The 14,975-nt window shown below is 36.7% G+C and overlaps 1 long non-coding RNA gene across 1 annotated transcript in view; it reads right to left on the bottom strand.

Annotated features, from left to right (window-relative positions):
• Nucleotides 1-1,427: 1,427 nt before the first annotated feature.
• The window catches only part of LOC113964498, a 17,055-nt gene continuing 3,507 nt past the window's right edge, over nt 1,428-14,975 (bottom strand). The window contains exons 2-3 of the long non-coding RNA XR_003533211.1: nt 4,116-4,123; nt 1,428-1,439 (exon numbers count right to left, since the gene is read on the bottom strand). This is a non-coding gene — a long non-coding RNA (uncharacterized LOC113964498). The remainder of the gene's footprint in view (nt 1,440-4,115; nt 4,124-14,975) is intronic.

The following is a 14,975-nucleotide window of genomic DNA, read 5'->3' on the forward strand; positions in this document are numbered from 1 at the left end:
TTAAAACTATACACCTTTATAAAACAAGTGTTTGGTGCAGAAGGACTAGGTGAAGGAATATACTTAAAGTTTTTATATAGTGTTTTAATAAAAGTCAGTGTCAAGCAGCCCTTTGGCTGGCAAGTAAGAAAAACAGCACTGTCAGAGGAATTTACCAATGTATAAGTGCTGCCTGGTACATATGATCTATGATACATCACTGAGGGTTTTAGATTAATATCTACATTTCACTTCCTAAAGGCATGGAAGTGAAGCAATACAAAGAGATGCTGCCAACACTTACCCTAATACTCTGAAGAATGTGTTGGTTAATAGGGAATTACTAACCAGAAGTTATCACGCCTCTTTTTCCTATTTTCTCAACAGCTTTCAGGAACTTTTCTGCCAAATAGCATCTCTAAACTAATTAATATACTCAGGCTATAGTCCATGCTAACTAGAAGAAGCCCATTAGCATGCTGCCTTTATCACCAAGACTTCTTCACCCCTGGGAATATAAACCTGGTACAAGTAGGAAAAGAAAAATTTATTTTAGCTTATGAAAATCCTTTTAGTCCTTTGTGATAACATAAGTGTGGTTCAGAAAATGCACTCAGACCATCCACATATGACTTAGAATTCTTCACTTTTTAATGTGTGGCTTTGAAATTAATGATTAAGGCCCTTATCATGCAAGATGTTCTGTGAAACCTGTGCTGATAATTAACGACATGAGGAGAAACAAGCTTCACCTCTGATAAAAAAGGAGAGGTTCCTTTTGCTTGATTATAGCATTCAGCTTTTAACAGGGTAATAAATGGCATTGGCTGAAAAAGCAGTCTCAGCTGAAATGCTGAGAAAATGTCAGGAAAAATCAGTATGCCTGACAGTTTAACCAGCAGCACCTGAAAAGGATTATTGCTGTGACGTGAGTTTGGCTCGCTCCTTTAGCCTGATAGGCTAGGTTTGCTGAACTTCTATTTCTGGGATCAAAACAGATTGGGTTTTTTTGTCTTAAGCTGAGGACATAGAGCTATTTAGTGCCAAGAAAGGGTTCACTTTGTGGTGGTCTCTGTTATCTTATGAGGTGACTGGCTGATATGAATTCAGCCATATAAGGGAGGTATGTTTTGGGGGAATGGAGCAAAGTAAGATCTGCTGTCTTGGAAACACGGATTTTGGCATAAAATTTAGCTTTTTCCATATGAAGGATATAAAAAAAAATCAGGTCTAAGGATCAAGCTGTCAAATACTCAGGCCCATCCTGTGAACCCTCCTACAGGGCTCCAGGGTACACAGTCATTGTTAGAACTGGCCTCTGAGATAACAGACTGGTTGTAAAATGCTTTCTGGCCTAATAGTAAGGATCTTATTCCTTGCTTTTTTTTTTTTTTTTAATTGTGGAATCAACCATTTAGTATGGCATCTGTGCAGCAAATGAAACTTATCTCCACCTCAGACTCAACAAAGAATTAAAAAAATCTTTTACAGGGTATAAAGCATTTGGAAAGAAAATTGGTCTCAGTGAACTTTGATACTGAGGATTTTGTTGTGAAAAAAACCTAGAAGTCATGGTCGTCAGTCTGCTGTTATGCTGCATACTTTCTCCATCTTGGCTTCCAACATCCAGTCACTGAATTATTATATATTAGAGCCGAAATCTACATATAAAGATATAGTTACTGATGGTCATCATTCTTCAAGATTGATGTTGCTATTCAGATATGTAATATTATCTCCTTTATTGCTCACCATGCATTATTTGATGGCTTTAGCTATAGGTAACAAAACATGAAACAGGAAATTGATATTAATTTGTTTTGCATAACTACTCAATACACAGAGTTTTTCTGCATGAATACGCTGTACTTCAGTTCTTAGTTCAATCTCCATTTAAGTGAAAGCTTTAATAGGAATCTTACATGAGCTATTAACATAGATAATTTATGGTAATTTTAGCTATACCTTGGTAGTATGCTTTAAAAACCCTGAACTTGATTGAAAGACCTGATTGAAAGAGCAGACTAGATTTCCTAATAGGTTCTTTGTAACACATAGCCAGCCTTACTTTAGCTATTAAAGACTATTGGTTTTATGAGGTAAGATTAAAGATTACTTGTGAAAAGGAAATAGACATTTTAAAAAAATACACCCTTTTTCGTACTGGCTTTGCAACTAATCAATACACCTGAGTATTTCACCCTTTTGCTTATGCATTTAATAGGAAACTTCCCTTCAGTGTTTTGACAGCCTCTCCTGAAAAGTGTTCACCAATGCTTTTGAAAACGTTACCTTCTGCTCCCAGAAGACCAAGGTGGTATAGTAGAATAGATCATGACACAGAGAGTTAGATTGAGAAGTGTAATGACTTTCTGGAGGCTTAAACATGCCAGGGCCCTGGATCTGCCTGGACAGTAAAGCGCCCAGAGCACTTTTTGTAAATGAAAAAGAACTTGCCCTGGATCTTTTTTATTGGTTTGTGAATAGCATATTGTGTATAAGCTGTCTTTTCTTCTTCAGCTCAGAGATGGGTAACAATAGAATCACAGAGTGGCCTGGGTTGAAAGGAACCTTAAAGATCATCTAATTTCAAACCCTTTGCAGTGGGTGGGGTCAACTTCCACTAGACCAGGTTGCTCAGAGCTCCATTCAACCCAATCTTAAACATTCTCAGGGACAGGGCATCCACAACGTATCCTCAGAGTAAAGAATTTTTTCCCAATATCTAATCTAAACCTACTCTCAGTTTGAAGTTATTCCTCTTTGTCCTGTCACTACATGTTTTGTAAAAAGTCCCTCTCCACCTTTCTTGTAGGCTCCTTTCAGGTACTTGAAAGCCACAATTAGGTCACCCCAAAGCCTTCTCTTTTCCAGGCTGAGCAGCCTCAATTCTCTTAGCCTTTCCTCATAGGAGAACTGCTCTGTCCCGCTAATTGCCTTGGTGGCCATCCTCTCAACTCACCTCTACAGGTTCATGTCCTTCCTCTGTTGGGGACTCCAGAGCCGGATACAGCACTCTAGGGAGGGTCTCTTGAGAGCAGCGTAGAGAGGCAGAATCACCTCCCTTAACCTGATGACCACATTGCTTTTGATGCAGCTCAGAATACAACTGGCTTCCTCAGCTGCAAGTGCACATTGCTGGTTTATGTCCAACCTCTTATCCACCAGCACCCCCAAGTCCCTCTCGGCAGGGCTGCTCTCAATCTATATATCCCCAAGCCTGTATTGATATATCAGATAGTGTTATAAGTTATATATCAGATAGTGTTATAAGTTATTTTTATGACAGTATAAATTATTTATATATATTGTATATGTTATTTATATAGCACATAGAGTTGGACATGATTATTTTTTACAATGAAAATATTTGGAGGTATATAGCTTGAAAACCGTCAGAAATTCTTTAAAGCAAATGGAAATATCTACTTTTTTCTAATGGTAAAATATGCAGTTATAAACTAATCAAATTTTTTGTAAACCTGAGATTTTTGGTGGGTGACTTTTACAATGGGGAGAAAAAAAAGTGTTCATGTAAGACAAGGCTAACAGGAATTGTTGAACTAGGTTATAAGGTTTTAAGTTTAGGTCATGTATGAACATTTCCAACTCCAAAAACCAGCGTATATAATACATATGAAAATTTATCATTTACGTTTTAATCCTCTCTGACTGCTCGAAAAATTTTTTCTTACATACACAGACTTTGTTGAAGCAGTCATTGATTTCCAGTCATGTATCAAGATCTGTGAAGTAACTTCCATGCCACTGAATCCTGCAACTTAAATTTTATGTAGTATTTATTATTGATCCGAATACATTTGGAATTTTCCTTCATAGTGCTATAATACTTATCAGTTATTTTTTCTGATACGATTCATATGCTCAGTGATCTACCTATTATGCAGGTCATCCAAGCATCTGACTAGTGAATGCTCCGTTTCCCTGCTAACCATATGCCCTGCTTGCTGTCAACGAATCTTCCAGAGGAACCATATTTCACTTTTGCATCTGCCAAACATAATGTAAATGCACTTGAGAACATACAAGGCTCATTTGTTAAAATGAACAAGCAAAAAATCATTCAGGTCTATTTAAAAATACTAAACTTAAACTTAGGAATGTCTTCGAATCACAGATGTATCTAATAATTCTGGATAATGGATATCAGCATCTCCAGTCAGCATGTACTTCATTTTGAATGATGATTCATTAACATAAATTACTCTCAGTTGTACCCATAAGACTTACACAGTCATGTTTGAGGATAGTTTAGGGCTTAATTGTTATTAGAAGTTTAAGCAGTTGTGGAAAATGGTCATAACAGTTTTCTACTCTAGATCCAGAGACAGAGAAAATGGGTTTGGATCTCTCTCCAAGCCTGTTAACTGGGGCTTCCAATTACAACACAGCTTGATCCTCCTTTACATTTTCCTATATCTGTCCTTAGACAGATTAACGGAACAAATGAGTAAGATCACAATGCTAAAACTGGCTATAAATCTGAAATGCTGAACAAGATGCACTAATCCTTTGCTTGGAAAATGGAAATAAGCCTGTTAAACTAACTTGACTGCTAATTGTTTTTGTCTGTGACGTGAGTTGATTAAAAGAACAGTTGGAAGCATTCACAAGCAGATAACAACATTTACAGTTCATACTTTTAAGCTCTGGATCAGCTTCCATTTAAGATAGAGGAAAAATTTGGTTTTAGTGAAACTAGAGCCGAGTTTTAATTTGTCAGAGTTCTGTGTAATTCAATGGATTTGTATCTCCTTCAGGGAGCTGTGAATTTCTTTGTAGGAAAACACTGCTGTTAATCGTTCACTGCCTATTAGGTCAGTTATACCTCCATGTCCTCTTTTGTCAATGCAAGGTGGGATGCAAAGGAAAGGAATGGAACTCAGTGATCCTAGAAAGGGACTTAGTTGCTAAAACTGGATAAACAGACCTCTTTCGCTGTTAAAGTTGATATAAACTTCATTAATTCCAGTGGAAGTTGGACTAGAACTTGGACCAGGTGTTGTCATTGTCTTTTTTGTATAGCTTTTTTTAGGGCAATCACTGGGACTTAAAACAGTGAATACTACCGTACATTTTTTACCCAGATTTATATATTGTTGCCCTGAATAATTGCTCAGGTCCTATGCTATGAATGTTTTAAATGAAAGTAATTCCTGTTGGTGTAATACCTCTCTAATCAATAAAGCAAGATGAAAACTTTGATTAAAAAGAAATAAAAAAGAAAAAATACTTTAAACACACTGCTAGATAATTAATTTTTAAGATGTCTTTTATTAAAAAATAGAGTAAAAATCATCTATTAAGAAATCGGGGGTTAGTTTTGCAGAATGCTTTTTCCTTAAGTATTCTCCAAGGGCAAGACTAGGTATTTAGACAGAGTCCCATTGCTAAAGTTATCTGGGAGTTTGCATATGCTGAAATCTGCCTATAGTGCCTAAAAGTACAGTTTTCATATTTTGAACAGAGCAATAGGTTGCTCAGTTTAGAATGAAATAAAGAAAATGATTAAGAAAAGTCAATCATCTAAGTGGGAAAAAGGAAAATATTTCAAATTCTGACCTGTATGAATATGTAATTCAAATACTTTCAGAAAATAGTTGTGTCAGTAGATTATTTTACAGGCATGGTCAATGCAATCAAATGTTTACTTACTAGTACAGCAAATTATCCCTGAAATAAAAAGCAAATGATCATCCTACTCTCTAGGTTGAGTTATCAGAAGAATCAGCATTAGGAACAAACATCAAGAGCAAGAATTACTTGCAGATTGAATCATGGAGATATATTCTGGACTCTCCCATTAAAGGTGTTGGAAGAATGTATATACTTCACCATGCAGATGAAAAGCAAGCATAGAGCAGCACTGAAACACTTGCTAATGGCTGACATGTTCTCCTGAAAGGAAGGCAGACCAGTAGCCGATAAAGTTTGGAGAAAATGATAGGTAGCAGAGGTAAAAATGGACACCCACAAAATAAAATCAAACCTAGCATTCCAGGTCTAAACATTTTTGTTTCTAATTCGTAACATAAACACAGAAGTGAGAACCATCATTTCTACGGGGAGAAAAACAGCCTTGGTAAACTCAGAGTGATTGTGGACCCAGGAGTGTACCAATACCTCGATTCCTGAACATATTGTTGACTATAGGTCCTCAGTATCAACACATCCCTGTTCCCCACTTCTCCTATGGATAAAACCATAGAACAGAACATGACTAGTTCTCATAGAGTAGGGAGAAACACTGAAGATATTATAGTGGAAAATATTTTTCTCTTGGATTTACCATACAAAATTGAATTCATAGGGCAATGATAAAAAGTTGTTCAATGTGTCAGGAAATTAACTATAGCACTTAGGAAAAAGTAAGGGGGATTAAGAATGAGAGATTAAGCTGTAAAAGTAGGACTTACTGCCTGAAAAACATATAGGTATTATATATATATTTGTTATTGTTCAGAGCTTAAGTAGGTACTTGGGATTTCATATGAAGTGATTCTTGCATCTCATATCTCCCCTTCTACATGTATAAGAGAGAGAGTTAGGTTCTTCGCTCTCAAAATCTCTTAAATTATTCAGCCATGTCTAATGTTTTAATTAAAATGTGCATGCATCTTTTCCAGCACTGCAATTTTATTTTCTATTAGAAGAAATTAATTTAAAATAATCTCTACAAGAAAAGATAGCAAAAACTGCTAAACAATGTATTAAGCAAATCTCACACACCCAGAGTAATCTCTCCTTCTTCCAAATTTGCTCCTTCTTTCAAACTTACTCTGAGTTATTTTTCACTCTTTAATTTCCTTTTGAAAGAAGCCTAAAACTACCTGTCTCTTGTAATTGAATATAAATCATATAAGTTTGGATATTCATCAAACCATCATCTGAACGCAAAATGCACAAGTCGGGTAAATGAGACTGTAAGTAGAGTGGAGAACCATAGAAGTACAAAATTAGATAAAACCTGAAGAGAAACAAAAAGTAAATCCAATTGTGTCACTGCAGTACAAACAAACATTTTCTCCAACAAGTGCTTATGTGCAACCTTTTTGTCTTTGCAGCAGGAACTGAGGAAGAGAATGTGCACCAAAAAACCTCCCTGCTCAGCTCAAAAGCTCTTGGAAGCCTCAGAAGTAGAGAATGGCATGGCAGTGAAACTACCAGTTTAATACTAAATTGTGTGTAACCAATGTGCCAAATAAGAAACAGTTGAAGCAAACTGGGATGGCAGAGAGCAACATGTGTTTTCATAAACCATTGCTTGAATTATTTAACATACTTCATGTACAGCAAAGATAATTATTTCAAACTAATCTATGAACAGTGACCCTGAGACAGACCAGTTCGTTAGAACATGGTGTTGATAACATCAAGGTCATGGGTTTAATCCCCGTATAAGCCATTTACGTAGGATTTGGACTTGATAATCCTTGTGGGTCCATTTCAACCCAGAATATTCTGGGGTTCTGTGACCAGCTAAATATATCAGTAAAAATATTTACCAGAAATAATTTAACAAGGAAAGATTCCTTTGATCTACATAGCAAAAGTCTTAAATACATCAGTGAATGCAAGGAGAGTTTCCTCCATAATGTCATCAGTGGCTGCAGCTGGTTGGTTGTATTGGCCTCAGAGACATTCAGTGTACTTGAACCAGTGAATGTCCACTCCACTCTTTACATTTGCTATGATACCAATTCAACATAAGCATTCCATTATGTATGGAAAATCAGCCATATATCCTTCAGCTGCAGCAGATATAAATGTGCAATATTTCTACTGAAGTTTTTAAGGATACTGTGGACTTGAGACTGTAAAGAACCCAAAAGTTAGGCCTGCATCTATAAAAAAAAATAGTAACTATTCCCTTGAAGATTTTTCTTGACTAGAAATAGTTATTGCTAGTCAAACCTGATATTCTTCCTAAAGCAAAGAAGTCAATCCGTCCACTCAAATCTGACTTTGTCTACACTCCTGAAACATGTTCTGTTGGAACCAAGAGATGTTACACTGAATTTCCACTTGGAAAAGCATCTAATTTAGCATCTTAGATAGACTGTTCTAAAGTTAACTTGACTAGTTATCTTGAACAAAGTATTAAGCCCTAGTATGTCATCAGATATTACGTAGTTCAAAAGAATTTTTGTGAAACTTTTATGAGATGTCAATGCAAATTTAAGGAAAATTTACAGTCAATTACACTACTTTAAGACCTATATCTAACTTTTTATTTTTGCAAGAGTACTTTTTATTACCTTTTTTATGACAATGACATAAAGTCAATTGAGAACTGTACTGTTTGGGCTTCCCTCAACACTGACTTAGCGTGCACTGGTTATGCTCTAATATCTCAATATTAATGAAGTGAAAGACTGGAATTCTGATTTGCTTGATTTCTGTTTTGTTGGTTTTGGTTCTTGGTTTGTGGAGTTTTTTCCTTCCCTGAACTAATTAAATTATTAACGTGTATTTTGTATTCCAGAAAGAGTTTAAAGGTATATGAAGTAAGCTAATAAATAAAAATTGTCTTCCTTTACTAGGACTAAATAGAGGGGCATACCTTGACTTACATTTAACTTGCTGTCATGGGTTTACTTGTTCTGAAAAAAAAAAAAAACCAAATGGGAATTTTTCTTTCCCCTGCTGGGGGGGGGGATGTTGAGTGGGAGGACAGCACTCTGCTTTGGGTGATTACCTAAACAAAGGAGCTGGCTGGCAGAACTACATTCCAGGCTAATAGCCCTTTCAAACCTGCAGGGAGGGGGAAGGAGTTTTTTCTCCTCTCCTTGCAAACGGGGGACACTTCACTTTCTGCCTTAACAGAGGCAAGGTGTGTGTGTGTTGGAAAAGCTTTGAGGCCGTTTTGCTCTCGACCTGGTCATCTGGCTGCTCTCCAGCCTCGGCTTGCCTGCCGCCCTGTCTCCAGCCCGAACCTGCTCAGATTTCATTGTTGAGTTTGTGCTCACCAATGAACAAGGAGGGAGTCCTGTCTACAGCCAGCTGCAGACAGCGGGAGTTTAGTGGGAAATAAACTGCCCTTCTTTCCCCTTTTTTCCCCTTCCCCTCCTTGGTGGGGGGGGGAAAAATATTCATTTTTTGGCTTCTCCTGCGATCCAGGGCCTCGCACGGTGACCACCAGAGCCCAACAGCGCCCCCCGCAGGCCACCACAGAGCACTGCAGGCTCTGCTCCTCCAGTGATCCAACAGCCCTCCTGCCAACCGTGATTAGAATCACACTAGAGGACAGAGAAGTATCAAACTGTTTCCTTTTTGAAGGGGACTTTTGGGTACAAGAATATTGTTTAGTTGTTTTTTGTGTTCTGTTGATGTTTTTGCCAGTATACACATATCCTTTAATAAAGTGTTGTTAAATTTTCCTTTTTTCCATACCTCCTCGATTGGAGCCTTTTAATTTCGGATTTACGATTGCTGAGAGAGAGGAGTTTGGTCTACCTCATAACTCATCCTTCTTAGCAAAACACTCCAGTCTCCTTAAACTGAGACACTTGCACTTCAAAAACCTGAACAAAATAAATCATATGAGGTATTCTGCAGGTTTTACAATAACTGATCACATTTAACCACACTAAACTGGCTACTTAAAATGGTTACTCTGGGTTCATCTAAATTTATTTATTTATTTTTTTATCTCTAATTACGGAAGGCAGACACACCTTTCTATGAGTGATGATAGCCGAAATCTGTCTGTGTGTTGACAAAGACTAACAAACAGTTGTCCCTCTTGTGTGGTACACTTTGAGATTGTTTTTCATATGCTACCAGCCACACTCTTCTTTTGATGTATTTTGTATGGATTTTTCCTGTATTAAAGAAAAAGGAGAAAAAAGGCCTTTGATCTCTCACCACAGCACCCACTGATCTGTTCAGTTTAAGAAAAAAACCCTTTATCACACATCTTCTTTGCCAAATGTGGCCTTCACTACAGTTCAGACAGATTAAAAATTAAGTGCAGTCTTTTGACTGCTAATAGCAGTCCCACCTTCCCATCATATCCTGAGCCACACACTCACCCTTCTGCCATTTTTTTGTTCTTTTTTATGTATTTACACCTACATGCTTACAAGGTTAAACAACTGTGTTTTAGTAAGCATTCCAGGCAGTAATCGTTTGAAATCATCTACTGCAATACCAAGCTGCCATCACCACTGTGATTACCTGCTTTTATTCATGCCCCTCAGAAATGCCTTCCTGAGGATGTCTTAGCCATGACTCAGCTTAAAAATTCTGATTCCTTTCTTCTGGTAACTTGTCTTAGATGCAAATTCTTGTCAAAACACAGATACTTCAATGTACCTGATGGGTCTGCTCAGCCCTTCTGTTAAAGGACTGAAATGAGTTGGTCAGTGTTTAAAGAGCAGATTTCTAACCTTTTGTTGTCTTCTTACCCCTTGCTTCCCTTAAGACTCCACTTGCTTCCCTATCTAAAAAAAGATCAAAAAAATATTTTCAGAGACAAGTAGTTGTTAAGAAACACAGGATTGGTAGCTATGAAGCTTCAGAGCTCTCCACAGAATCCAGCTGTGGAAGTAGCTGCATTGCAGATGTCACCTTTCTTATTCCTACTGTGTATCTAAGTGGGAGGAAACGTAGAAAGGTAGTTCCTTTTTCATTCACATGTACTCCTTTATAGACTTTATAGACTGTCAAATATGAATACTTAATGCTATGCACATCTGTTATGTAGAGACTGGGAAAGCACAACACCTTGCAAGCCACTAAGGACACAACTGACTTTTGTTTATTAAACTGAATTTCTGTCAAATTCATACCTGTGATCTGAAGGATAAAATTTTAACATCATCAATGCCCTCATAGTCCTTGCTATCATCTTTTTTTGTATATATTGTACATTACAGATCAGTGTGCCTGTGCTGATTTTTCCCTAGAAATTGGAAGAACAATTTCTGAAAACAGTTCATTTAAAACCAAAAGAAGCACTGCAGCTGAAGCTACTCTGCAAGACTAACTCTTCTTTCAGGGCTGCTCAGTCATGTGGTTCCTCAGGTCAATACTAAAGCAATAATTAATATTGTCAAGAATTTTAGACAAACAAATTAGTTTATTTGTTTGCTTGTGAAGGTTGGCGATTTGTTTTTACAGGAATATGAAATTAATTGACTTTTTTAGAACTTCCACAAGACCAGGAAGATTTTTTAAGCATGCTTCTTAAGTACTTTAAGAAGTCTTCTTTTCCTAAGGGAAAGCCTTTTTGCATGGCAACAAAGTGAAATAGAATGTGAAATGCCTCATCTTATATTAGACAAGGAAAGTGTAGTAAAAAACCCAGTTCAAACATTGGTGAGCGCATTTTATCTGAAAGCATTTTTACAAAGACTGCAGAGCAGATACGGTGGCACAGTAATGAAGAATGGTTAGCCAGACTTCTGTTAGTATTTTTCCTACTCTTGAAGCAAGACGTGTTTTTTGGGTTTTGTGGGGTTTTTTTTGGTCAGGTAAACCCTGAATGATGTTTATTGCTTTCATTATTTAAAACATGTTTGTTTTAGCTTATATAAATAAGAATTATCTTAAATTCAGTAACATGAACAAGAATGAAAGCATGATTTGTTCAAAGACACTACAAAAGTGATAGTTTATTCATAAGAAACCATAGACAAAAGTGACTACTATAATTGTGCTTTTGCTCCACAATCATCTTAAGAATGTCTATTCAGCCCATATTTCCTTCCTTTTGAATTGTTTGTATAAATAAATTCTGGGAGTGAATTGCATAAATATAGCATTAACACAAATCGCAAGTGTTACAACCCGCCTCAGAAAAAGGGGAGGGGGGTAACTCAGGTTCTTATCAATAATTCCCTTGGGGTGGATTACGGTGAAACGACACTGAATAATCAGTGTTTGAAAACATATATGGGTAAGGTTTATTTTAACAATTTAAATGTATATAGATACGGTTTATTTTGACAATTTTGTTTAAACAGGTATGTTAGCATTTTGGGTCTTATCATCTATGGCAACATTGTATAGAGATAAACTTTAGGGAAAATGCATAAGGGAGAGAAAGGAAAGACAGGTTAAGGATAAGGGAGAGTAAGGGAAAGAAAATATGAAAGTGGAAAGATGTATATAGTCACCACTCACAGGGTCTAGTGATGAAACTTGGTAGTTGCAGCTTCCATGTCTGTCAGTTGAAGTGGTGGCCTTGATCTGTTGGGGGTGAAGAAGTGAAGCCCCCACATTCAAAGAAGTTATGAGTTATTACATCCATGGATAGTGTCATGGGCCATGCCATGAGCCTCCAATGTCTCCTGGGCCTGTGCAGAGTTCCTGTGAGGGGCCTGGTAAAAGGATTTTTCCCACCTTTCAAGATTGGTGGAAGGGGGTGGGATGGGCATGACACAAACCCCCCAATGTCTCAGACAGCCCAGTGCAGAGTTCATGTGGAGGGCATGGTAAACTCCACTCTTCCTGCCTTTTCAGGGCTTGACACCTTCAGCACTGGAGGGAGAGATGGGCCCAGCTGTCCATCAGAGGTATAATGCAAAAGTCCTGCAAAAGCCTGCAAAAGTGTCCTGGCAATCCTAGAATGCATAAATCATTAACCATTTCAGTCTCTGATACCAAGTCACAACTTACCTTGGCTTCTCCATGATATCTATTTTATTATCCCAAGTAAAAATAACCACATCAATATTTTCCAGTTAGTAATAAAATATGTACACATCAATTGATGTTTATGGTAGTAATATTTCTCATATCAATATACATGCACCAAGAAAAATGCTAATCCAATATGAGTGTGTTTCATCAAAGCGTTTGTAGCTTCGTGGTAGTCCCCGAAGTCTGCTTTTCAAACAAACACTGCTAAAACTGTATTGAATTAAAACGTGAAAGTCTTCCCTGTCTATAATTTCACCTATATTGAAAGATTGATATATTCAAATTACAATATGCTTCCTTAGAAAAAATCAAAAATGATGAGTCAAATGAGAAAGGAATACCATATTAAATGATGTGGCTGACCTGAAGTAGTTAAGACACCAATTTTAAAAAACCTTCTGCATCTGCAATGTTTAAAATAGTATAAAACCTTACAATGATAATCTTCAACAAACTCTCACACTCCTTTAAAATGGCAAAATGATGGCTGTTGACTACTACATGTTTACCTTACAAGAGAGCTGACATTAACTAAAATACTAGAAAAACTTTTCTATTGTTTTCTATGATTTTTAAAAAAAGCTAACCCTGCACTCAAATTAGAAGCTTTGTCATTAGCTTCTAAAAACACAAGATGAAGACACTAAATGTTATTGTATTTTACTTGCAGACTCACCTTCCTTCCCTCTTTTAATCATGGGATATTCAAGCTATTTCTAGACACTGGATAATTAATTAAATGGCCAGAGGATGTTTTAAAAGATTTATTAGAATGTGTATTCTAGAGAACATACCTTTTATTATCTCTCAATACCTAAACATTCTGGCCTATATTCATATGGAAGCTGTAGCAGATTAGTCTGGCAAAATTTCACTGAAACTTGTCTAAACCCACAAGCCACAGATTTGCACCTAAATACTAGTGATACAGTGTCAAGCTCTCAACACTATTGCTTCTCATGTACTTTAAGTACAAGTGCATTTATCTTGTAGCACAGTTTTATCCCGATCACCTAAGCTCACCACCCTCAAGAGTTCTGACAGATAATGTATGTCTCCAGTCTGAAAGTTATTGACTTGCATTTAGCTCCAGAGTCTGTAGCTGGAGGAGAGCTTGTCTGATAAAAGCATAGTACTGCTATGCACAGTCCTCATGTCACATGCCATTAGCCTGCTTTACTTGTGTTGATTTAGAACTTCTTTCTACTTCAAATACTATTGTCACAGTTCTGCTAGCAGTCTAGTCGTTTCTTTATCTTCTGTGTAGAAACATTGTCCGACCTGCTACTTTTGTCATTCAGCAGTGTTCACTTAAAAAAATCTAAATAAACTTCTTCCTTTACAGTCTCCAGCAGCCAGACAACTACTAGAAATTTTCAACAGGACTTTCCTGGCAGGTTTGCACTAGAATAGTATAAAGGTGCACATAAATCATCCATTCAGCTCTAAGTGATTTTGTTTAGAGCCGATTAGCCAAGACCAGAGGTTAAAAGTTACAGGAAGCAACTGATCTGAGTTAGTAAAGACACTCAGATAAAAGTCACTACAGAGGAAATACTTTCTTGTTATAAATATCAAGATAATTTATATTTTTATATAAGTATTTAAAAACAAGAATATCGTGTCTACTGAAAAAAACCTCAACAAGTTGCCCAGTAGAAAACTCCTCCTAATCACCTGTGTCTATTCAGGTTTCTGTTATCAGTCATGACTAATCTCTGGGGCAGATGTTTTTCATTTTTATTTGCTATATGATTGTCTCACTACTAACATAAGATAGCTGATAGTAGTAATGATTGGCAAGCTATTTTTATCTGAAACATAACTCTATTTAGATTAAGAATTTATAAAATTTCTGAGACAAAAATTCCAGGACTTTTTACATATAAAAATGTTTCATATGCTGAGATATGATTTTTTTTCTTATTGTACAATTAACTGCAGGTATCAGCTGCTTGTCACACTTTTGTTAGTGCTTAGCCACAGAAATCTGATGTTGTGTTCTACGATTCAGTTATTTTGTTGCCTTTAGCCAGAACTGGGGGTTTTTACTTCAGAAACCTTGACATTTTGTAGGTACTAAGTGCTTTTCCATTCAGTGCACTAAGTGCATTCAGTAGCTTTTAGCCTTTGAGATACTTTCAGCTTTGCATATTATGATCTAAAATATCCAAAAATGAGAAAGACGGTAGCGACAGCTATAATCATGAGACTGACCTCATGTAGACTTCACTATTAAACACTTCCCAGAACCAGGAGGAAGAGTAATGAGTAAGCTGTTGTGCTGGTTTAAAAGTTAACCAGCAAGGCAAAATGAACTCAATTCA

This window comes from Neopelma chrysocephalum, unplaced genomic scaffold, assembly GCF_003984885.1.
Source record: "Neopelma chrysocephalum unplaced genomic scaffold, ASM398488v2 Primary Assembly neopelma1_42, whole genome shotgun sequence".
Lineage (NCBI taxonomy): Eukaryota > Metazoa > Chordata > Aves > Passeriformes > Pipridae > Neopelma > Neopelma chrysocephalum.